Here is a 24,002-nt window from a genome sequence, read left to right as displayed (position 1 = left end):
ATCCCGTGTATCATATTGAATATTAGTCCAGGTCTCCACCGGCATCCTGAATTGTTGTGTTGTTACATGTCCTTCCAATTTTTTACGGAAATCCTCACCCGCTTCCCCTCCCCTCCCCCGACAAAGTCTGAATGGTTTTTCCGAAACGCATCCCTCTCTCCAAAATGCATTCATGACTGAACGATGAATATCGGTTTAGTGAAACATGGACGAGGCATTAGGTTGCATAATCGAGTAATTATGAAAGTTACAAATACCAAAAATAATAAGGTGTTGCACAATTCATTGCTCGTAAGGTATGTTTGTCTTACGAAATATATATAAACACAGTACTCAACCCGAAGGTCGGTTTAGTAGGTGATGGTAGAGTTCACCCAGTACTAAGCCCTATAGGGCGTGTGAAAATTCACACATCAGGGTAGGGGGGCCAGTTCCTTTCCCTGTGCCGGTTATGGTTTCCCAGGAAGACCTGGTACCCGAAAAATCAGTTAAGCTTGGGTGGAGCTGCAGGTGCCCAGAGTGCCGGGACCCTCCGGTCAGCAGTCCAACGCTCTACCCACTGGACTACCGCGATCCGCGAAATATATATATATATATATATATATATATATACACACACACACACACATATACATACACACACACACCTACACACACGCACACACACACATATATATATATATATATATATATATATATATATATATATATATATATATATATTCACTTTTCTGCGCCTACCCTTGTGGGCGGGAATTTTGTAACTGGTTATGCAAGAATAAAGGTTACAAATTGGAGCCAAGTTGGATCGAAGTGGGATGAAGTGGAAAAAGTTTTACTTTGATATTCTTGGATTCCTGATGAAGCTTATTTTTTCTTCTTTCGGAGTGAAGATTCCCGAGAGGTCTTGAAGATGTACGACATTATCGCCTCTATGAAATTATTCCGCCCGGCTGCATTGCGCGGACTGGGTCTAAAAAAATCCGCCTCACATCAGCTAAGGCAGGGCACGTATTGGTGTGAAGGTGTCTGTCATCCGTGACCTCCAGGGAAGACAATTGCCTCGCCATCGGCTCACCACTTCTGCTGCTTGCTACATCATTTCGTACTTGGCGTAGAACGTTTGGAATTTTTTCCGTAATCACCACACACACATTACCCTTGGGAACATCTAGCAGAAATTCCCAAAACGTTTCATGGTAATTCAGATTACGGTGGGAGTGTTTTATACGAGGGTCATCCGGAAAGTAGTACCCGTTCGTGCCGCATGAAGTGCTGACGACGTGAGTAGCCGCTGGACGAGGTCAGATAGCTTCAGTGGCTTGTCTGCCTTCTCTGAGCCAAGTTGCGTGACGCTAGCATTGCCTGTGTTGTTTCTGTGATTGTTTACAATGTTTAAAAAAATTGAGAACGCCGCCAGTTGTGAAGTGAGGGCAGTGATTAAATTCCTCAATGCAAGAAACGTTCGCCCATGTGATATTCATCGCCAATTAAAGGAGGTGTATGGAGACAATTTAATGGACGAGTCGTCTGTTCGGCGGTGGTGTCGCAACTTCAACATGGGGAGGGGGAACACACACGACGATGAGCGTTCGGAGAGACCGTCTGCCATTACAGACCAACTGGTGAGCTCAGTTGACGAATTCGTGAGGAACGATCGGCGCGTCACAATTGATGACATCTGTGAGCATTTTCCCAATGTTTCTCGAACAATTGTTCATGAAATTGTTAAACACCATCTGCATTATGCAAAAATTTGTGCAAGATGGGTCCCTCGCGTATCTCAATGAGCTGGCGGCGAAGGACTATGCAGCAGGAATACAGAAACTTGTCACACGTTATGACAAATGCCTTAATTTGCTTGGAGATTATGTTGAGAAGTAGTTTAAAGTATCCTCTTTCAAATAAAATTTTTTATGTTTGTTAATATTTACTTTTGTGTCTTTATTTCTCGAACGGGTACTACTTTCCGGATGACCCTCGTAATTGTTTTACAAAAAAATGTTCCTTGCTTTACGCACGTTTACGTTCCCTAACGTTTGTCACTTTATATTCCAAAAGTTTAAAAAATTCGAGGTGAATTAGGAATTTGTTAACATTTCGTTCATTGGATGTAAACTTTCCTATGCGTGTCGATGGGAACACTCATATAAAGACCACATTTTCAGGAGAATCACATATTAGTCTTGGTTTTATTGAAAAGCGATTTTTGTTTTTCTATGAAAAATATTTCTTAGCATCGTTGCACTGTTCCAGTCTCAATTTTAATGGCATGAAAATTACTTCGACTTAGATTAACTAATTGAACGTGGTCGGAAAATATTATGCTTGGTTATTTTTCTTCTATTTCAAAAAGGCCTTTTTGGCATAGGAATACCGTTCTCCCTTCCTTATTCCTGCCTTGCTCATTCACTCACGCCGTGGATGGAGGCATAGTTGGCGTACTCCTACAATTCGGATAGGAAAATAAGATGGAAAGTGATCGTATCAAAATTGATCAAACTTAAGGTGTAAAATGAAAACAATGCCGTTTTCCAATAGTAAAATACCACGTGATGATAGTAAAATTTAATGTTGGGTGTGAGAGGTGATGGTCGTCGGATATTTAGTTGCATAGATAGCCGGCGATACCCATCTCAGCCTTCAGTGTGGGAATTCATCCGTGCATGCCTCGGGTACTATATCCTTTTTGGTGATTGAGCAACAGTTTGCGAAAAAATGTTTACCAGGCTCCCTTCATAGCGGGGTGGGTGCAAGCCCCCTCCCCCAAGAAATACTTGATTAAAAAAAGAATTGCTATTTCAAAAGTCAGGCCTATGAGAGACTTGTCAGATGTAACCACCACTCCCTAAAATTAATGCCCGATTGATCAAAACTAACTACTCCCACAAATAGTTGAAATAAGTGCCGTTAATTTTCATACTTGTGTAATTGTAGGTCTATTCCCTAACCCCCCTCCTGATCAAACTTCTGGACCCCTCCTCTTAACTAATCAGCTCGCCATTTGAAACTATTTGAACACTTTACCTAAAATGATGTCACCAGTTTTGACGATATATGAGCTGATTAATTTTTAAGAGAACAATACAGGGTGCGCGGTGCTTAAATCTGGACAAGCACGCGTTTCCTCGAATGAGGTTTCCTCGCCGGGTTAGCGAAACCTTCCTCAGACTTCTCCGAAGCATTATTATACTTAGCCACAGTATCGTAAAATACAGTTGATCTGGAGTACCCGAAAAAATCGAACTATTTCACTGGGCGAACGCCCAGCGCGAACACTTTCGATAATAGCGGAACTTCGATTGTACTCCGCACTTGAACGTAACATCTCGGTCTTTTTGATGTTGTGACTGTTTACTAGATGCCTATAGCTTTCAAGACCGCCAATCGCGACCTCCAGTGAAACTACGATATGGCGGGAAATTCAAATTGAAATTTATCCGGATTTAAGCGCCGTACCCTGTATATTGCATTGGAGAAAATGCCTTTTTCAAATTTGGAAATAAAACTTGACAAGTCCCGTTAAATTTAATTAAAAACGACCGGTGTCTTCGAACATTCGACATTATCAGGCTCAAAATTAAGGATTTTTGTCGTATATAGTAACATGGATCTTCTAAATAGATCCAAATCTACTCCCACCGTATCCATGCCGACTGTTCGGCGAAACCGGTCGTATTTAATTGGATTCAACGGTACTTACCAGTTGTTATTTTCCAATTGTATCATGTAGTTCCATAAAGTTGAGCCGAATAGCATAGAATTCATGTCTGTTTCATTTCCTGCACCAAAGTCGTAGGCGCATAAATGTTACAAGTACGCGATCTTATTTACGTATTTGAGGGTGTTTCAGATTATTGCTTCCATAAAGTTTCAAGGTCGAGCGATTTCCCACCAACACACTGAATTGTATTAATTGTGCGCCGTCATCTAATTTTCTATTTATCCTTAGGCAAACAAAAGCCACTAGGTTTTGGGTGATGATCGATTTCCAGTATAGTGTGATCAGTTAACAATCTTATTTGAGTGAAAGTTATGTTCGAGAAAATATTTTTAAAGTTTGAAAGTGCGAAGGTTACATTTTTTTAGGCTGGACTCCTTTACTGCTTCGGAAATGGGAAGTTTTTCCTTGGGGAGACGGGGCATTTCATGCCATAAATCTTATCATTCCAACACTGTGAGGGGGGGGGGTCACGATTACAGAGTACTCGTATCTCCGTGAGTGAACAATACCGACAGTGCGGAACAAAAAAATCGCTCGTCTTGTGTCTCATAGCTTCGAGCAACGAGTTTCTGCCCCTTAAAATTTAAATTTCCTCCCCTGCCTCTTGTGTCGACTCGTTGAAATGTCATCTTAATGATCATTTTACGGACGTGTGTCGGAAAGGTCAACTTCGCATGCGGTTTTACGTTATAGTTTCGTGGGAAGACCTTAGCGTCTTATCGGGAAGGTGACCGCTTGTAAAAGAAATTGAAGTTTTGTGGCGCAGGTGGTCGCTTGGCACGCGATAACATTTTTGCACCGAAGTAAGTTATTCTGTTTCTCTTTTCGGTTTACGGAAAGAGTTAATCTCTGTGTATTCAGTCATATTAGTGGGTCACCCGACTTCCTAGGGACCCAACGCCGTCCTCCTCCAATTACGACGGGGGAACGGCGATGCCCGGTGATCACGTGACTCACTTACGGAGACGGGCAATTCCATTCTCGATTCCGGACGAGTTTTGCTTATTTTAGCCATTGTTCGCCTCCCAATGTGCTGCGACGCCTTGGCTGTTTTGTCGTTTGAAGTTAACTGCGAACTCATGAGTGGATGACTCGAAGAAAGTTTTCGAATCAGGGATATGTTTTTAATAAGCGTCATTATACCTGCCCATAACCTCCTCAAGGGAGATGACAATGCGCTGTGTGCCGTCTGGTTATTACTTGGGAGTTTTCCATTTTTCCTTCTGGTCACTTGGTTTACATAATCTTATTATTATTATATAAACCTCGTTGCTATGAGGCAATTGGCCTGGTGGCAACAGTCAAGTTTGGTCAATGGTCACTCTTACAATTCACGTGCATACACACACAAGAAGAACAGATATGAGACAAAATGCTCGTGTATGTATGTGTGTATAAATATATATGTATATATATATGTATATATATATATATATATGTATATCTATATGTATATATATATATATATATAATATGTGTGTGTGTATATATGTATATGTATGCATATATGTATATATATATATATATGTGTGTGTGTGTATATATATATATATATATATGTATATATATATATATATATATATATATATATATATATATATGTGTATATATATGTATATATATAAACCGTAAACGCAGTAATCAACCCGAAGGTCGGTTTGGTAGGTGATGGTAGAGTTCACCCAGTACTAAGCCCTATACGATATATATATATATATATGTATATAGAAACAGATATAAGGAAAAGGGATGGGAACACACATAAAGGACGAACACAATAGAGGTGGGGAAGGCGGAATCGAACGGATCACAAGAGTAAAAATATTTCCTTATATATATATATATATATATATATATATATATATATATATATATATATATATATATATATATATATATATATATATATATACACATACATACATATAAATAAATATATATACAGGTATATACCTGTATGTATATGTAGAGAGAGAGAGCACACTGTTTTAGGATATTTTCCACCAATAATGATAATTTAAATTCAAAATATTATTGCTACAGCGTTACTTAGAGCATTTTTAGAATATAGGTAAATACAAAAGTGTGTTTGTAAATCTCTTTTGTATGTCATTAAACACAAGTCGGAATGGTCAGGTGTCCCTAAATTGTACAGACTTTTCACTGCGCGCGGTGTGCATTTGAAAAACGTTCTCCAACCGTGTGACTTGTTCGCGATCGTCCTTATCTTATCCATGGGGATCGACCTCAAAACGGAAGATTTTTCAAGCTTCTCTTAATTGCGCAAGTGCTTGAGAGGGTATGTGAGATAGTATGCCATTTATCATCTTGTACTCATGTGTGCTGTTATGTAGTTTTTAACTTGGAAGAGCTGTGACGTCCTATTTCTTGTTGCCGTATCCATCGTTTCTCCCTCTGTCCTATTCCTTCGCAAGTGATGATTGTCGTCAATGTGTTCTTATTCCCCGCCCCCTCCATTTCGATTCCGCGACACCTCTGAATTTGTTGTGGTGGCGCCACGGCAATTCTTTCCGTCTCCATAGGCGCCCCTTGAGGTGTTCCAAATGCTTACGCAATAGTCTTGGGCGAACCCATCTTCTCCTGCTCCTGCGGCTGATTGTTAAGAGGAGAAGGCGCCGCATCGTGTGATAAGGGCTTTCGTAATGATTGCTGTAGACTGGGGGGGGGGGGGTCGGTTGCTTCTTTTCGGGAGCGTTGCTAGTCGGGGCGTATCGCGAGCGGAAGTTGTTAGCTCCTCCGTATCATCCGTCGTGGTGTGGGAAACTTGTCGAAGATGGAGCAAGGAGGATTTAGTTTCGGAGAGGCACCCATAACATATCCACTAAGCGCGCTTTATCTAGGTCAAGAAAAAAATATCAGTTGCTAATCAAACTCGTATCCAAACAAGTTCTCTTTTCTCGTAGTCACTTAAAAAAATGGGAAAAGTATGATAAATTCCGCTGGGACTGTTTCGGAAATTGAGAATTAGGTCTGATTCAATTAATTAAATAGAATTTCTGGGAAGTTTCAATGTTTGATTTCACGTCTATCGATAGTTTCCACATTACCTATAGGAAATGCCTCTTTTAAAACACTTAGATCATCTCCGGTGGCAGTTTTAGAAAAAGGAGGTCTCGGGTTCAATTCCCGGGCAAGCCTCTTCTGGGTACCCTCAGCTCCACCCAGTCCATGTGATTTTTCGGGTACGAAATCTTCCTGGGAAACATAACTGGCACAAGGTATTAAGGAACTGGACCCCCCTACCCTGATATGTGAATTTCACACTCTGTATAGTGCTCCATCACTGGGTGAACCATCACCTACCATAATGACGTTGAGGTGGATTACAGTCCAAAAATCACGCGATTTTCTTTCTAGGTAGAGGACGTAGTGAGGACAATGGACCACTGCATGTAGGAGCTGGATTATTTCGCAGAAAACGAGAGACGAGTCACGATCAGTTTGCTCTGACCACTCCGGGACGTTCGACGAATCACATCAGCGGATTGTCTGAAATTCGATTATTGATTCAGTAGGCAAGTATCGACGCTAATGATTTCCATTCGATGGCGCCTGATTCGATTAATGCGATTAGAATTTCCACGGCGGCGGCATGGTCGTTTGCATGTGTCGTCCTCAGATTAGATGGATGTCTTGTGTTCCTGCCTTCCAATCTTTAATTGTTGATTAGCCAGGAGGAGATAAGTTCTGACTAATATCGTGTTTTCTTTGATTGTCCCTCTCATTCCTCGACTCGCGCTAACTTCCTCGGAGGTGTCGTTTCTCATTAATTACGTCATATGGGTGTTCGCTGCGAACGAATCAATGGAGAAGAAAGTGTCGAAACATCTTACGGGGAGGTGAATTAAGAGAAATCGCCGTTTCCCAAATTGTGTACCATTCGTTTCCTTCTCGCAGTGATTCTGGTATTTTCCATTAATGGCATCCTCCGTCTTGAAGTTTCCGTATCGAGTTTCATAAGCTGCCAACTAATTTCCTCGGTTTCCTACTTGATTATGCAAGTTTAAAATCCCTCGGGTGGAAAATGTTGGTTCTTTAAACTTACAGATATTTGAACCGGAGTTATTTTGAGTGTTTAGGGGAATAGAAGACGCTCGCTGATACCATTGTGCTTCATCATAAAGTCCATCTGTCGCTATGTTTGCAATTGAAGCGGCTTTGAACTGGAGATTTCGGGCAGTTTTCCGTTGAAATTTCGAAATGTATGTGATTATTGCTGAAACTCACAAGAAGGCTTTTAAAGGTTTTTCTCGGTAATGATCCAGCGGTAACTTTTCATTTCTTTCACTAATAATAAGGCATGAGAAAGAGAGGCGAAAAAAATGAAAAAAACGTGTTATTATTCGCATATTGTTAGCGGTCGATGGCTCCTAATGGCGGGAAAATATCGGGGGTGCAAAAGCCATTGAACCAGACGAAACATTTGAATTTACCTGAAAAATCGGGTATCGCGGGAAATTGGAAAGATTCGAAATGTATGTGATTATTGCTGAAACTCACAAGAAGGCTTTTAAAGGTTTTTCTCGGTAATGATCCAGCGGTAACTTTTCATTTCTTTCACTAATAATAAGGCATGAGAAAGAGAGGCGAAAAAAATGAAAAAAACGTGTTATTATTCGCATATTGTTAGCGGTCGATGGCTCCTAATGGCGGGAAAATATCGGGGGTGCAAAAGCCATTGAACCAGACGAAACATTTGAATTTACCTGAAAAATCGGGTATCGCGGGAAATTGGAAAGATTTAGCGGAAAGCAGACAAAAAAAAGAGTATTTCAGATTCACACTCGCAAGAAAAATTCCTAGCGCATCGCCATCAAATAACACTTTCGATTTCTTTCGAAGTACTTGCCTTGAAATGTTTTGTCCCGTATTTCATGGGGAAAATGTGAGCGTTGAAAATTGAATCCACTTTGAAACACCTGTGTTTTGTCCTTGAAGGGCGATTGCTTGTCCTTGAAAATCTCGAGTCAGTTAACGTTCTGACATAATGTATGGCTACCCTTTCCTGAATATTTTATCATCTGCTCTCTTCGGCTTTAATCACCTCGCAGGGAATTACAGCAGCCGTCAATTATTTTAAAGATTCATCCATTCATATCGAATTATTTTCAGCCTATCTTGTTGTGCGGATGTCCCACCCTCGTGTACTGAACGCCGAGAGTTCCCAGCATAATAGGTCGATGTAAATTCGCCTGTCGACAGGAAAACTCTTGGAATGCCTATGATTACGGCCGAGAGAACTTCGTGATTGTGGACTAAAATTTTCTCGCAGTTTCTCCAACGGAACCATTCCAATTAGATGATGTGATGCCTTTTCCTATCCGTGAGAGAGTTCCATTATCGCTCATATTGTGGGTATTTCTTAATTGATGCCGCCAATCTCATTCTCCTGTGTAAGTCTTAAACTTTCCGAGGAAGTGGTGGGTCCGTAAAGTAATGGGTGAAGTCCTGGAGAAGGAAGAGCACTTGTGAAAGAGTGCTCGTGGGGTGACTTTAAATTCAGACCTTCTTTTACTTTATCTTCATCAGTATTTCAATCTTAAGATTGGTTAACTGCCTCCCTCCAATCCTCTCTGTTTATTGTTGATTTCCTCGGCTCATTGTAGCCTTCCCGCCCTTCTTAATTTGTCCAATGTGATGTACTTGTCTCTTTGTCCTGGTCTTCCTCGCAGGATCTTCCCTTCGCCTCTCCCTTCCACTATTGTTTCTGACTAATGCGTTGTGCCTATCGAGGTGGGTGTCATCCTCCCCCCTCTTGTTTCTCCTTTGCCGTCGTATCCCTTCCTCTTCTGCTCTCCCATTCGCTTATTCTTCGTTCCTCACTTCCGTCTGTCCATTTAATCTTCAGCATTCTCCTCCGGCAACATTTTTACGAATCGACTTCTTGTTTGCAACCTTTGGTTCGTTCAACTTGCTAGTTGAATCTTCCACGTGGACGCCTCCACAGCTTGAGCTATTCTTCCCTCCCAAGCATTACTGCCCTAGTAGATGAAGTATTCTAATACATAAACACAGTAATCAACCTGAAGGTCGGTTTAGTAGGTGATGGTAGAGATCACCCAGTACTAAGCCCTATACGGCGTGTGAAAATTCACACATCAGGGTATGGGGACCAGTTCCTTTCCCTGTGCCGGTTATGGTTCCCCAGGAAGACCTGGTACCCGAAAAATCACTTCAGCTTGGGAGGAGCTGCAGGTGCCCAGAGTGCCTTGCCCGGGAATCGAACCCGGGATCCTCTGGTCAGCAGCCCAACACTCTACCCACTGGACTACCGCAACCCCGTGAAGTATTCTAATCACTCTTATAAGTTTCACTCATCTCATCGTGATAAATGCCTTGCAGACAGAAGGATTTTAGTTTTATATTTGCCGATGCTCTTATTCCCGAAGAATATATCATCCGAGTGTCTTGCGGGTCCCCTCCCGTTCCTGCTACTGCTGCCTGTTCAAACTGCGTACCGTAGCATGTGAATTCCCACGCCGTTCAATTCGACTCCGTCGACACCCAGTTCTTGTGGTCTTGTTAACTCTTCCATATATGCATTGAATTGTTATGACGACGGGTCGCACCCCTGCTTAATTCAATCATTTTGGCTTCTATTTATCTCCCGTTTGCCATTTGTTTCATTTTCTGCTCCGGCCACACCACATTATGAAATGGCGCCGACGGTATACACGGATATATTTAACTTGCGTCCGCCGAGCGCATAAACTCTAGTAAAGAGTAGTATCTCTTTGGGATGCAATCACGGTTCTTATTTATCCAATGATTGCGCTGCCCCTCAAGGGAGTCAAGGTAACCCTCTCTTATCGCTCCGTAATTAATCATTTGCGGTTGGCGATAACGAAAATTCAATAGACGTCCTCGTCATCTCATCGGGGGGGGGGGGGTTCTCTCCGCTTTCGTCCGCTCCGCTTCAAGGGCTGTCGACTCCCCACCCTTCGCTCTAGTTTTTACCGTATTTTCCCATCAATAACACGCACCTTATGTATAACGCGCACCCAGCGCGCCCAGAGCTTCATAGTTATCTTGAACGTGTATAGACGCCGAGCATCTGTATTTACATATATATATATATGTATACATATATATACATATATATATATAAACATAAAATATATATATGTATATAGAATATATATATATATATATATATATATATATATATATATATATATATATATATATATATATATATATATATATATATACTCATATATACAGAAACATATATAAGGAAAAGGGATAGGAACTCGTATAAAGGACGAACACAATAGAGGTGGGGAAGGCGGAATCGAACGGATCACAAGAGTAAAAATATCTCCTCAACCGGGACTCGAACACCGGATCTTTCCACTTGCCGGGCGGATGCTCTTAACCACTTGAGCTATCGAGGATATGTAATTTACCCTGAGATCCGTGGGTCTTATATATGTCGCCAAGCGCCCCGATTCTTTAGCCAAGAGATGGCGTCAGGGGGCTGTTTCACCCACCAAAGGAGAAATAGACAATACACAAGAGGAAAGGACAGTGGTTAGAATTCATACAACATCATACAGGAAAAGAACAGTGCGTTTCGTGGCACGCATAGCCAGAAGAAAGAGATGAGCCACATTGGCCAAATACACATTCAAACACGAAATCCCGCCAAACGGCGAATAAATACTCATATATACAGAAACATATATAAGGAAAAGGGATAGGAACTCGTATAAAGGACGAACACTCTTTTTACTCTTGTGATCCGTTCGATTCCGCCTTCCCCACCTCTATTGTGTTCGTCCTTTATACGTGTTCCTATCCCTTTTCCTTATATATGTTTCTGTATATATGAGTATTTATTCGCCGTTTGGCGGGATTTCGTGTTTGAATGTGTATTTGGCCAATGTGGCTCATCTCTTTCTTCTGGCTATGCGTGCCACGAAACGCACTGTTCTTTTCCTGTATGATGTTGTATTAATTCTAACCACTGTCCTTTCCTCTTGTGTATTGTCTATTTCTCTTTTGGTGGGTGAAACAGCCCCCTGACGCCATCTCTTGGCTAAAGAATCGGGGCGCTTGGCGACATATAAGACCCACGGATCTCAGGGTAAATTACATATCCTCGATAGCTCAAGTGGTTAAGAGCATCCGCCCGGCAAGTGGAAAGATCCGGTGTTCGAGTCCCGGTTGAGGAGATATTTTTACTCTTGTGATCCGTTCGATTCCGCCTTCCCCACCTCTATTGTGTTCGTCCTTTATACGAGTTCCTATCCCTTTTCCTTATATATGTTTCTGTATATATGAGTATTTATTCGCCGTTTGGCGGGATTTCGTGTTTGAATTTGTATATATATATATATATATATATATATATATATATATATATACACACATTCAAATATATATATATATATATATATATATATATATATATATATATATATATATATTTCTAACGGATGTACGGAAAAACTCACGCGAGCGGCACAATAATGGGCTGACACAATATAACACAAATAGAATAGAACAGCAACATTTAAAAGGACACTCACACGGTAAATTGTTCGAGCTTTCGGCCCTCTCAGAGGCCTTCTTCAATAGAGACTGCTGCAGTCTCTATTGAAGAAGGCCTCTGAGAGGGCCGAAAGCTCGAACAATTTACCGTGTGAGTGTCCTTTTAAATGTTGCTGTTCTATTCTATTTGTGTTATATTGTGTCAGCCCATTACATATATATATATTATTATTATTAGGTAATCTACCGGTTAAGGTAGGTTTTTGGATGGACGTAATTATTAATTAAATAATTTGTGGCCCCTAGCAAAACACAACACCCTACTCTACATCAGGTCCCTCTTCAGCTCTGAGTACTTTCTTCCTCCCTTCATCCCGTCCAACATCCCTATCCTGTTCCTTCCCTTTCCTCGTTTGCCTAACATTCTCCCCTCAATTAGTCTTCAACATCCCGATGCCATATATATATATATATAATTATGTATAGTAGGTGTATAAACACATCTACATCGGATGTGCGTGTGTAAAAATACGTCTACATTTGGATATTGTCAATTTTCAATACATAGCGCGCATCGTCATTTTTTCGATCATCTGAACATTTTTGTAGAGATAACGCGCGCGTAATCGATGGGTAAATACGGTGATTCCGGTCCACGTGCCTCTCGTGGAACTTTCAAATGACATGGCGAGAGATATCCGATCGGAGAGAGCGTTGGGCGGGAATAATGCGATTGTGTCGCCTCGCGGTGTTTACTTTCCCCGCCGTTCCGTCGTTTTTTTGACGCAGGTCTCATCCACTGCAAGTGATATCGCCTCCGAATTCGGATTTCTCAACGCTCCGTTTGTTTTTAAACATGGGACCTCGTGAACAGTAACAGATGGTTATCTCACGGCCCGCGGTAATCTATTACTTGCCGTACGAACTGACCGACCGTTTGTGAGTTTTCATCATTTCCTCTCTTACCTATGCATTTCGGCTGTAATCTCCAGTCAAATATTCAAACAAACGCGAGTGCGTTTCGATCGGAGGTAGCCATACGAGCGCGTGAAACGCATAAAATAGTTCTTTGGGTTTTGTCGTCACGCAGGCCTTTTTCATCATGATAAGTTGTTGAAAAATACTCAGTCTTTAACTCTCTATGGATCTTAAAATCTACCTGTTCTCCCTAAACGTGAATTACCTAACTGGAGACTGCAGCCCCTGGTTATGGCCGTTGGTATGGGTGTTAGCCTTAAGGAAAGCAATTATTTAATTGCAATATACGTACCCTTGTCGATGGGAACTGTTGCGTCATGATTGCGGACTGTGTCGTCGGTCAAATGAAGTTGGTGATGGGATGGAAATATTTCCTTTGACGAGTCAAAAAATGTAACACTTTAGGGCTCAATTGCGGATCTCTTGTTGTTATAAAATGACTATTTTCTGAATTTTGCAACCTCCTTTACTTCAGCGTATTTTACCGCTCCAGTCATTTTATGTTCTCTCTCTCTCTCTCTCTCTCATTGTTCTCTTTCGTAATGAGTAGTCCCACAAGTGGCATAAATCGTTAATGACACACTGAATCATTCATATCCTGGAAAAGAGCTGATAAACAAGTTTGTGGGGGTCGTATTTCTTATTTTTAAATTCCACAGTCATTTATTCACCGCTCAACTTCTCACGGATTCTTTTCATTCATGTGGAAGACGTTCGGGTGAGTGTACATTTTGACGTGATTACATGGCGTAGAAATGACCAATGTTTCTTGTCCTTGGACGGTGTCAAACATTAAGGACCTATCTACGTGTTATTTAAACCCATGTTGTTTTGGCCGTTTTAACGTAAATTAGTTTTAGTTGTGAAGACTTGATTAGCGTGTCCTTCTCCATGCGCAACAGGATGCAAAAGTTTGTGTTTACGCCCGGGAGGTGACATTAAGACGTCGAGACCTTGATTGGAGACATGAATTGCGTAGAATACTACGAGCCAACTTCATTTGAAACGCATATGAATTTTTCAATAAATCTGGCAGGTACTGCTTATTGCGTTGCCAAGTTCCCGCTCGGATGAGATTTGTTTGGAAACTTATCCGCCGACGAACGAAAATTCTGAGATTTGAATCCCGGACAAGATGAGCGGTTATGCTTTCTTAGTTGTCTCCTCCGGTGGCCCACATCCGGTTAGCCTTCGGAGCACCCCGAAAACCGAAACTAAGCAATTGGATTTGCCAATCGTGGAGACTGTTTTCGCGCCTACTAGAATCCACCTGCATGAAGCGGGTCGCGATCAGCCCTTCCCCAAAGATGATCCGGAGGGTAATCACGCGAAATTTTCCCCGGAATCGGGATCACTCATCCGTTTCCGCGAATCGCCCTGGGAGGTTCCCGGGCGTTGAAATCTCTGTAAACTCGCTCCTTCCTCCCCGGGCATTCCCACCGCCGGAAGGGACCTCGGAATGGGCGGGTGGTGGCCTCTCGCCAAATTGCCCCGGAATTTGATCGTCGGGGAACCTGCATCCCGTCCCCCCCCTATCTTCCATCCTCCCGGGCCGGACGCCTCGTTCGCGGCCGAGGGAGTTCGCGCTCCGAGCCCCTGGGCGGCCCTCGGCACGCAGCTGGATCTCCGGGCGGTCGATCTCGCCTTACACTCTGCGTACGCCCCGCTCTGGCGCAACCGGCGTACGAGATGGAATTCCTTCGGCGGCGCTCTCTCTCTCTTCTCCTTCTTCGGGAGCAGCCCCCCGTGTTGCTCCCCTCTTTCCCTCCCTCCGACCTCTTCCCGAAGCCTCTGGCCACTGTTATGGTGGAAGCCCCCCCTTCCCCTCTGCCCCTCCTCCCAACTTTTCCTGCTCGCCGCTGTGGGTAGGGCCGCGCGGAATGGGGCGTGTGGGGGAGGGGAGTGTTGAGGAGAGGGTGGCGGCAAGAAAGAGGGACGCCATTACGTCACCTCCCCGTGTTAGCCTTCTAGAAGGCAACGAGGTGAGGAGAGTATGTACCAGCCCGCCTTGCCTGCTTGCTTTCTCGCAGGCCAGTCTCTCCTCCTCTTTCTTACCTATCTCTTGAAACGGGAGGGGAGGGACTGGCATTCATTAACTCTTCCGCCCCACGATCCGTAGAGAAACGTGGCCATTCTAATGGAGTCACGTTCTCGACTTAATTCTTTCATTTTTGCTTTTCCTCTACTCATGTGTTTTGCGTTTTCCTCGACTCAAGAGTTTCACTTATGCGCGTCGTTTATTTTGGAATTACAGTGTCTGCAATAAAATTTCACTGCGCTTTTCCTTCGCGGTAATTTTTACACCTCAGTCCGCAAATCTTGGTCACATTTCTTTTTTTTAATGTGCAACCCGCGAGGCCATTTTCGTCGCTTTGGAAACTGGTCCTGCCAAGTGGAAGTGAATCTTGAGCGTCGTTAAGCGCCGTCGAAATATTCTGCAGCGGAGATTATCCCTTTCGAGAGAGCTGATGGTATCTCCTCCGTGATGCGTAGGGTATCGAGGGGAGGGGGTTTAAGTTGACTGTCGCGGGGTGAGCCGGGGCAGTCGTAATCCCTGATGACTCCATAGCGCTTCCACTTACGGTTGTCTCCCAGTGCTGTTGCATGAATGGAATCAGTGGCAATCATGTGGGCGGGGGACGAGTTAGATTGACGCCAATGGATGAAAATTGATGAGCTGTGATCATGTCCCTGGATGGGAAGGAATTCAGGAATTGCATTTTAATTAGAACAGAACAAATTGGTTTATTTACACCTGAATGCACAATCGTTGTTATTGGGTCAATGGGGGTGTGTTTAGAGGATGTCAGTATGCGTTTAAGAATGAGTCTGGAAAGCGTGTCGATTTTCAATTTTCAAAAGCGTGCTTTTCTCCTAACGCTTTTCGTGCACTCTGGTCCCAACATCACCTCTGCCCCACCGTGTTAAACCCGAGATCTCCTATCCTTGAAGAGCCTGGAAGGATTCCACGAATAATCACGTGGTAAGCCTGACTTGTTGCTGTAAACTTCCAGAGGAGTAACCATTTCTTTCAGTTTTCTTGGCACGCAAATCGGAGTCGTCACGAGTGGTTTCATTAGTTTTCGGCCTTGTCTCCGCGCACGACTCCCTCACCGGAACACGTTGCCACAACTCCTTCCCCCCCAGGGGGTTGGAGGCGTTGTTGACGGTGCTCTCTGGCAATTCCCTTTCTTCTTTTCAATTCTTTGGATCTCTTGGTGGATTTTAGGCGTTTTCGAATTCCGAATGGCGCTGGTGACGTCTCGATCACAAGGGAGGGAGACGAACACTGTTTTCGTATCGCATTTGTTTTCCCGTCGTCCTTTTAGTTCTTACTCGCTTTTTGTTTGCCCCCCCCCCCCCCGGTCCAGTCAGAGCCCGCTTCGGAGAGAGAGCGAGAGAAGGTCCAGTCTGAGGGGGATGTCCGGAGGAGAGTGCGCACCCGTTCATGGAGCTGAATGGGCGGAGGTTGAGGAGGAGGGATAGGGGAAAAACACACGCGGGGGGGAGAGGTGGTTTTGTTGCTCGCGCGGAGGATTAAGGGGAGGGGAAGAGGGCGACCTTCCTCGCCCCTCGAAGCGGCAGTCCTTGCGTCGTGCGTGTTTAAGTGGAGGGAGAGGAAGGGTTAGATGGGGAGGAGAATAAAGAGGAGATTGGGAGGGAGTGGGTAGATTGATGGGAATGTTGTGTCAAAGGATTTCGGGTCCGTCTCTCTCCCGCCGAGAGCGCGCGCTTGAAAGAATCTTCCTCTTTCGGCTGAGGGAGAGTCCCAGCGGCACAGGTGCGCTGGAAGCCGTCAGCCCTCCTCCCTGGACCCCCCTGTCCCTCGGGATTCCGGAGGGGAGGGGTGTGGCGGTAGGTGATTATAGGGGTGGGGGGTGTTATTGGGGAGATGGGATGGAGGAGTCGGATAAGGGAGGGTGTTGGAAGAAGGAAGGACGGTGTCAGAAGGATTCGGATGGGTTATGGTCCTTATGAAGAAGGCAATTTTAGTGTCGGGACGGGGACAAGGGGGCCCTGGGATCTCATTCGGGGGCTTCATTTTTAGTCCTCGGTGGGGGTGGGGGGGAAGGAATTTTATTGGAGGGGGCCCATGGATCCCGAGCGCGCACGGATTTATGGTGCGCAGCCAACTGAAAGCGCCCGAGTGTTATTTTGTAGGAGTTCGTCGGAGTGAGTGTCCCGAAACCAATTTGGTTTGGGCCCATCCTTACGTTCTCTTTCTCTCCCTCCCACCCCATCTCTTGCTCTCTCTCTATTTCTAATTTTTTTCCTCTTTTCGAGAGACATGAGGCGCGTAGACGCATGTGACATATACGTAACTATGTAAGCAACTGATCAGTTAGCATCCAACTTGGAAATTGCGAGCGTTGATACCATATGTATGACTTTCTAGCTCTCACGCATAATTACGGATGAATCAATTCCACAACGTCATACAAGGAGAACTTTGATGAAAATAAAATAACTAATTTACATGCACGAAGAAAATTTTAGTGTAGGCATTACTTTTGCGAAAAAACTACTGCTCTTTGTTAAGTAATCCACGGTAATAGGAATGCTTTAGTTGTAGTAGTGTAAGTTTACGATGCTTCAGAGGTTGTGCCTTAAACAGGAATGATGGGGATTAAGGAGAAACGTTTTTTCTTGCGTTGCTGATAATTGGAGGTTATTCTAAGAATTACGAGTGGTCTGTAAATCCATCTGTTATCGTTCCTATTCGAGTGCGCATGCGATGTTTGTACGCAACGATTTTTAACGTACTTCAGATTGTCATTTCTTTTGAGAGCATTCTGCGGCATTTCGAGGTTCCGTGAGTATAGCACATACTCATTCAAAATTCTAATGAATTATTGGTACTTCGAATAAACTTGAAATCTCGTGGCCATGTACGGTCGCATGAATGTCACCATCCTCGTTAGGTCAGGTTCTGTTCGACCCGAGAACGTTTTCAATAAGAAGTGGCCCTGAAATGTAATTTATTTATTTTATATATACTTTTAATGGCCATCTACTCGAAGTGTCTCCTTGATCATGCACTCCAATGGTGATAAGTGTGCCCTACGTATAAAATTTGATTTTTTTTCAAATGTTAATTTTTAAAATTGGTCTCTGACCCATATTTCTTTTAACTATTGAAAGTATTGCTCGCTGTTTTAATTGCAGGCGGGAAGTTGTCCTGTCTCCTTCAGGACTGATTATTTTGTCGCGATTGGTATCTCCGTCAGATTCGCGTTGACTTGGCTCGCGAGTAGTTTTCGTCGAACTGTTCCCAACACTTCTAACGTGCGTGCAACCATTTCACCTTCGAGGGAAGATTCTCATCATGTCGGGAAGGTGATCCGTACGGTTTCTCGCCGTTGTTCATTCCCCATTTGCGTGGTTCACCTCCGCACCGAAGAGGGGGGGGGGGGCTGGGGCAAGGTGAAGGAAGGAAGGAAGGGCGTAGATTATCATCAGTCTCCTCCCTGCTGCCGTGTCTGCCTTTGGAAAAAATTATACTGTCAGCCTTTCTCATTAAATCAGACATAGACACTGCTTGGATGGGCATGGCGGATGTGTTAGTATATCGCATGTACGTAATTAAAGCAGCGGTATTCTATGCAGGACGTGCGCTGTACCGAGTGTGTACGACCTCCCTCTAGTGCGTGTCGGTGGGTACGATGGAACAACTGCCAAACGTTTCGGCGCTCTGCCATCGGGGAACAACCCTGTTTCGGTGTGTGTCTGCAGGTCACCACTGTCGGGTTAACTTGCTGAAAGGACAGGACGGTCACACGATCTAGTTAGGGAGTCAGCACAGCGAGTCAGACGCTCGTGGGAAATTTGTATGTTAAATGAATTTATCCAGGGAATCGTGAAAAATTGAATTATTTCACGGATATATTTCGTGCCTTATAAAGTTATAGCATTTGATCATGTTATCGATCGAAAATTGCATTTTAAAAATCAATATAAACCCTGGGTTCCACGCCCTCCCCCTCCTCATCGAACTATTTCTTTTGTTTTACCATTGAACAAAACGGAATTTGAATAAATGAAAAAATAGGCATTAGCCTATTCTTATAACTAATGGCTTCAAGGAATCACGCAGTTTAACGTCCCATCCGATGGACGGCGTGCCCCCCTTGAAGTGTTCGCTATAGCATGTATGCTAAATGAGGCCTGACTATAAATAAATGAAAGGACTAACTTTGTAGTTCCACACGAAAACGATTTATTCACACGACCCGGGTTTAGAAGTAAAACTTCATCATCAGTTGATCATGACCTGATGATGAAGTTTTACTTCGAAACCCGGGTCGTGTGAATAAATCGTTTTCGTGTGGAACTACAAAGTTAGTCCTTTCATTTATTTATAATGAATCGGTTCCATAAAGTTACGCCAGAAACCATTAATTATATTAGAGGCCTGACTAGCAAGAGATGATATCTCTCTAAACCTTCTCGTCACATTTCCTCAATACTTTTCTAATGTTGATTGAATTGAGCTCTTACGGCTAGTAGTACTGAATTAATGAAAAACTCCAATAGCCGTAAACAGTTTACCTTTCTAAACAAAGTACAAATGATATTAGTTGGCTAACGCCACAAGTCAAAGGATGGGGTAAATGGTAAAAAAAGGAAAGGGATGAGAAAGGTGGATACGAATACGCATATTTCGACCGCAAAGTAGCCCTCTTCAGCGTGCTGAATCGTCACGAACACACAAGTCGAAGTGAAATGTAATTTGCGATAAATAGAGGTCCAAGATTTTCTCAGATTATTTTTGGTAAACTAAAATGTCCGCACGTTGAAGAGCCCGAATTTGGCATTTAAAATCCTCGATCAAACGTCAGTGGTTTATGCCCCTGTGACCATTTGTGCGTTTGCATTCATTCGCATTCACGGCCAGATGTGTATTTTTGTTATTTTCGATGATTGTGGAGTAATTCTGCATTTAGTATTTTGAAATAATAATTGGTCGATAGTATCTCTTGATAGTTAACTCTTTTCTACGAATCGGCAGTCAAATTGAAATTTTACTCAATTCGTATATTTTTTCGTATATTCTGATAACAAATTACGACTTTTAAGGGGTTCTTTTGGACTGGTAAAGGGACGATTTCGAATAGAAAATCATTGAAGAGAGTAAGTGCTGCCGATTAATAATTATGTTCTTAGATTTTCACCTTTTCACAGTATAATATTTTTTGTTACCAGTAATATTTCGTATGCAATCAAAAGTTTCGTTCTTGGTGCGTCAGCGCGAGTGGGCAACAGTAGTACTTAAGTGAGGCCGTAATAGAAGTTCTCAAGGAAGTTGAACGATTTATGACTAGAATTAGAAAACCTAAATAATTAGAGAAGTGAAAAGAAGACAAAGCCGATGGCCATGTTGTCATGTAGGTTATGAAGTTTTCCTTTCGCAGTAGTTTAGTGGTGCACGCCAGTGGATTTTGTATATGCAGCTAGGAGTAGCGGCCGCGTCCAATGCTCCGATGTCTATTTGCTGCTCAACCGGGCCAGCACCTACGGGTTCCGCTAGGATGGAATTGGGGTCACATCTTTCGGTGCGAATTGGAAGGAGTGGCACACACAATAGCCATGGCAGTCACTCTTTAAGTATTTGCCGCTCGGATATTTTCGGACAATAGGAAAACAATAAGTTCAAGCTATCGAGAGATTTCGAAGTTATTCGCACAAAAACTCGTTTCGACGTCTCGGTTTTAGAAGCAGGGCGAGTAGCTGGCGGAGGGCTAAGATTTTTATCAATGAAAACTGATTTTTAACTTTTAATATATATATATATATATATATATATATATATATATATATATATATATATATATATATATATATATATATTAAACCTCAGTGCTCGCCAAGCCCTTGCGTTCCTTCGCGAAGCGTTTCGAGCTCTTCGGCAACCGAAAAAAAATCAGGTATGAATTGAAAGTGATAGTTTGAAAGGTAGATAGCATTCTTATTCTCAATGCTGAAACGGTTACTTAATGCTTTGTATTGCTATAGTTCGACTAGTTTGGCTGTAGGGTTATCCGATTTCATCAATCATGATGGGTCCATCACTACTGCGAGTAAAGAACTCTGCGATGGTTGATGAGAAAGCGAAGTTAAGTGGACTTCATTGTGAAGTCGGAGAGATTCTGGTGCATTCAATGCAGAGGCCAATGCACACAGGCTTCTTAAACGAAATAAATGGTTTCCTTGAAAGCAACATGGCACCAAGATTCATTTCCTAAGCCCTTTTCACTTCCTCCTCGGGAAAATATCTTCTTGCGCGCGCAGACAGACGACTTCGAATATATCTCGTGATGATAGTTCTCGACAGGAAGTTTTGACGGAGGAAGCAGGAAACGAAATGTGTTCTGGTGTGCCCGCTGCACTGAAAGTTGGAGCTTTCGGAGCGGTTTCTCATTCCAAGGTTCGGCTTTCTTTTATTTTTGAATTCGTCTGTTTATACGCGTTCTAAATGGTGCACGAATCGAGTTTATTTCAAGCTAAACAATAATTATAGTTCAGTGGATATTACTGCGCATTGAAATTTACACTTTGCAATGAAATTTTCAATTGTAATCATGCATCTGATTGAATAATACCAAGTGATATGTCGAAAGATTACTTCGAGTTTTTTTATTTTTAGAAGTGCTGATAAAGTTTTCTCGCGTAAGGTTTTTCTTTATGTTCATCGATAATTTTCAATGGGATCTCTCTTTTAATGGTGACAGCTTTCCATCCATAAATAATGACTTTATTCCTAGCCCCGTTAATATGTGGTTGTATTTTTGCTTTCGGGAAACCTTAGCGAAAGCTTCAAGATTCAGAATGGGAAGGTAGATCAACGCCCTGTGCGTAGCGATGGACGACGAAAAAGCCGAGACCGTAAGCTTGATTGGCACTGGGTTTCTTTAAAGGGGGGGGGGGAACAAAGTGACATGTAAGGGGAAGATAGGGAACACGCACTAGGTCACTCGGGTGAGTTCGGGAAACAGTGACCCACGCTTACCTCAATCACACACAAAAGGGGAAACAGACTCACAACCACTAGATCACTAGGGTGTGTTAAGGAATAACAGTCACTCTCGTGAATCGCATTCGCACACACATTTATTCAGGAGGGTTTGCAAGGATGTATCCTATGCCAGGGGCCCGTTGAGCACGAATGGGAAAAATATTGAAACAAAATGTAAAAAACCAAAAAGAAAGGACCGAACTTCACGTTCGCAGTCACTCGATCACTGTTTGGTGTGTTAGTTAGTTAGTTAGTTAGTAGTGTTAGACCGTTGTGAATCGCACTCTTTAAGGTTTTTCAAGGATTTCTCCTAAGCCAAGTGGACCCGTCAATCACACAGATGAAAAGAAAATTGTTAAAACGGATGCACGCTCGTTTTCGCTCAATCACTCGGCTGTGTGCTCGGAAACAGTGACCTTCGTGAATCACACTTACTCACACTTTTGTGTGTATTTTCCATCTTCCCCTTACTTGTCACCTTGTTTTTGCCTCCTTAAACAAACCCAGTGCCAATAAAATTTATGGTATCGGCTATTTCGTTTACCACTGCTTCACGACCGTACGTACGTTCATTTTAAGTTTACACCTTGCACGTATTTCAGATGCAGTTGGATCTCATTGTAAATGATATCGTCTTCCTACCGTCGATTTGAATTTACACACAGATCCCATTTACTTGTATAGTTTACAGATGAAGGGTAGCTGTTTCAATGACTGCAATACCCTTTCACGTAGTCGACGGTAACTACCGTGTATGTCTGTGAAAGACGAAAATATGTACCTAATCCTTTAATCTGGTCAGTTGAACTTCCGATGGGGATAATCGCAAATGATTATTTCTGGGAAAATACGAGGGGAAGTCAATGAATAACTCGCAAAACTGGATAGAGGCGATAAATATCAAAGTAACTTCCAGAAATTATATAAATTTGATGCATGTTGACCCTCTACTACATTCAAACACTTATCCCATCTCTTTTTTTCACGTCCTTAATAGACAGCAGCAAAGAAGTATTCTGATCACTGTCGCAGCTACGAGTAACCTCTCGGACGTCTGCGCCATCATTTTCAAAATGTCTGCCACCCAAATGATTTTTTTTTTGAGGCCCGGACGATTAGAGAATACTGGGGGCTGATTCGGAACGGTGGATATTTCAAGCGTTCCGAATGAAATGTGTGTGACCGCTTATAGCAGTTTGTAAGAGATGTTTGCGACTGATATATTGGCACACCCTCGTAACACGTTGTTCTATACCACGCCGATTTTTTAGTGGCGAGCCAGTTGTGGTGGATCGCGTCGTGATATGCGGGAAAAAGATAAGGTTCGAATAAAATGCGTAATTTCAGCAAGATGCTAAGTTGGTGTGGGCTGATGTTGGGGAGGTTGTTTAATTAACACTCGTTACCTTTTGTGGATCGCGTGGTACGCGGCATCATCGTGTGGTGTGTCTCATATGATGATAATCTATTATTATTATTAGATAATCTACCGGTTATGGCAGCTTTTGGATGGACACAAAAACCAAATAAATATTTTGTTTCTCCTAACAAAACACAACCCAACATCTTTCTCTACAAGTCCCTCTTCATCTCCTTCCTCCCTTCGTGCAATCCAAAATCCCTTATTCTATTCCTGGCCTTTCCTCGTTTCCCTAACATTCTCCCCTCTATTACAGTCTTCAACATCCCATTGCCGGTCAACACCCCCTTCATCCACTTTTCCTGCCTCCATAGGATTGCTCCCAACAAACCCCTCTCTTCTCCCACCAT

The 24,002-nt window shown here is 42.9% G+C and overlaps 1 protein-coding gene across 5 annotated transcripts in view; it reads left to right on the top strand.

The window, feature by feature from the left end:
* Positions 1 to 24,002, top strand: part of LOC139688373 (rho GTPase-activating protein conundrum-like) — a 221,268-nt gene that overhangs the window by 40,235 nt on the left and 157,031 nt on the right. The gene's annotated exons all lie outside the window — the stretch shown is intronic.

The sequence above is a fragment of the Hetaerina americana genome, unplaced genomic scaffold (genome assembly GCF_022747635.1).
Source record: "Hetaerina americana unplaced genomic scaffold, ioHetAmer1.1.p SCAF_2, whole genome shotgun sequence".
Lineage (NCBI taxonomy): Eukaryota > Metazoa > Arthropoda > Insecta > Odonata > Calopterygidae > Hetaerina > Hetaerina americana.
This window is presented reverse-complemented; position numbering and strand designations above follow the sequence as displayed.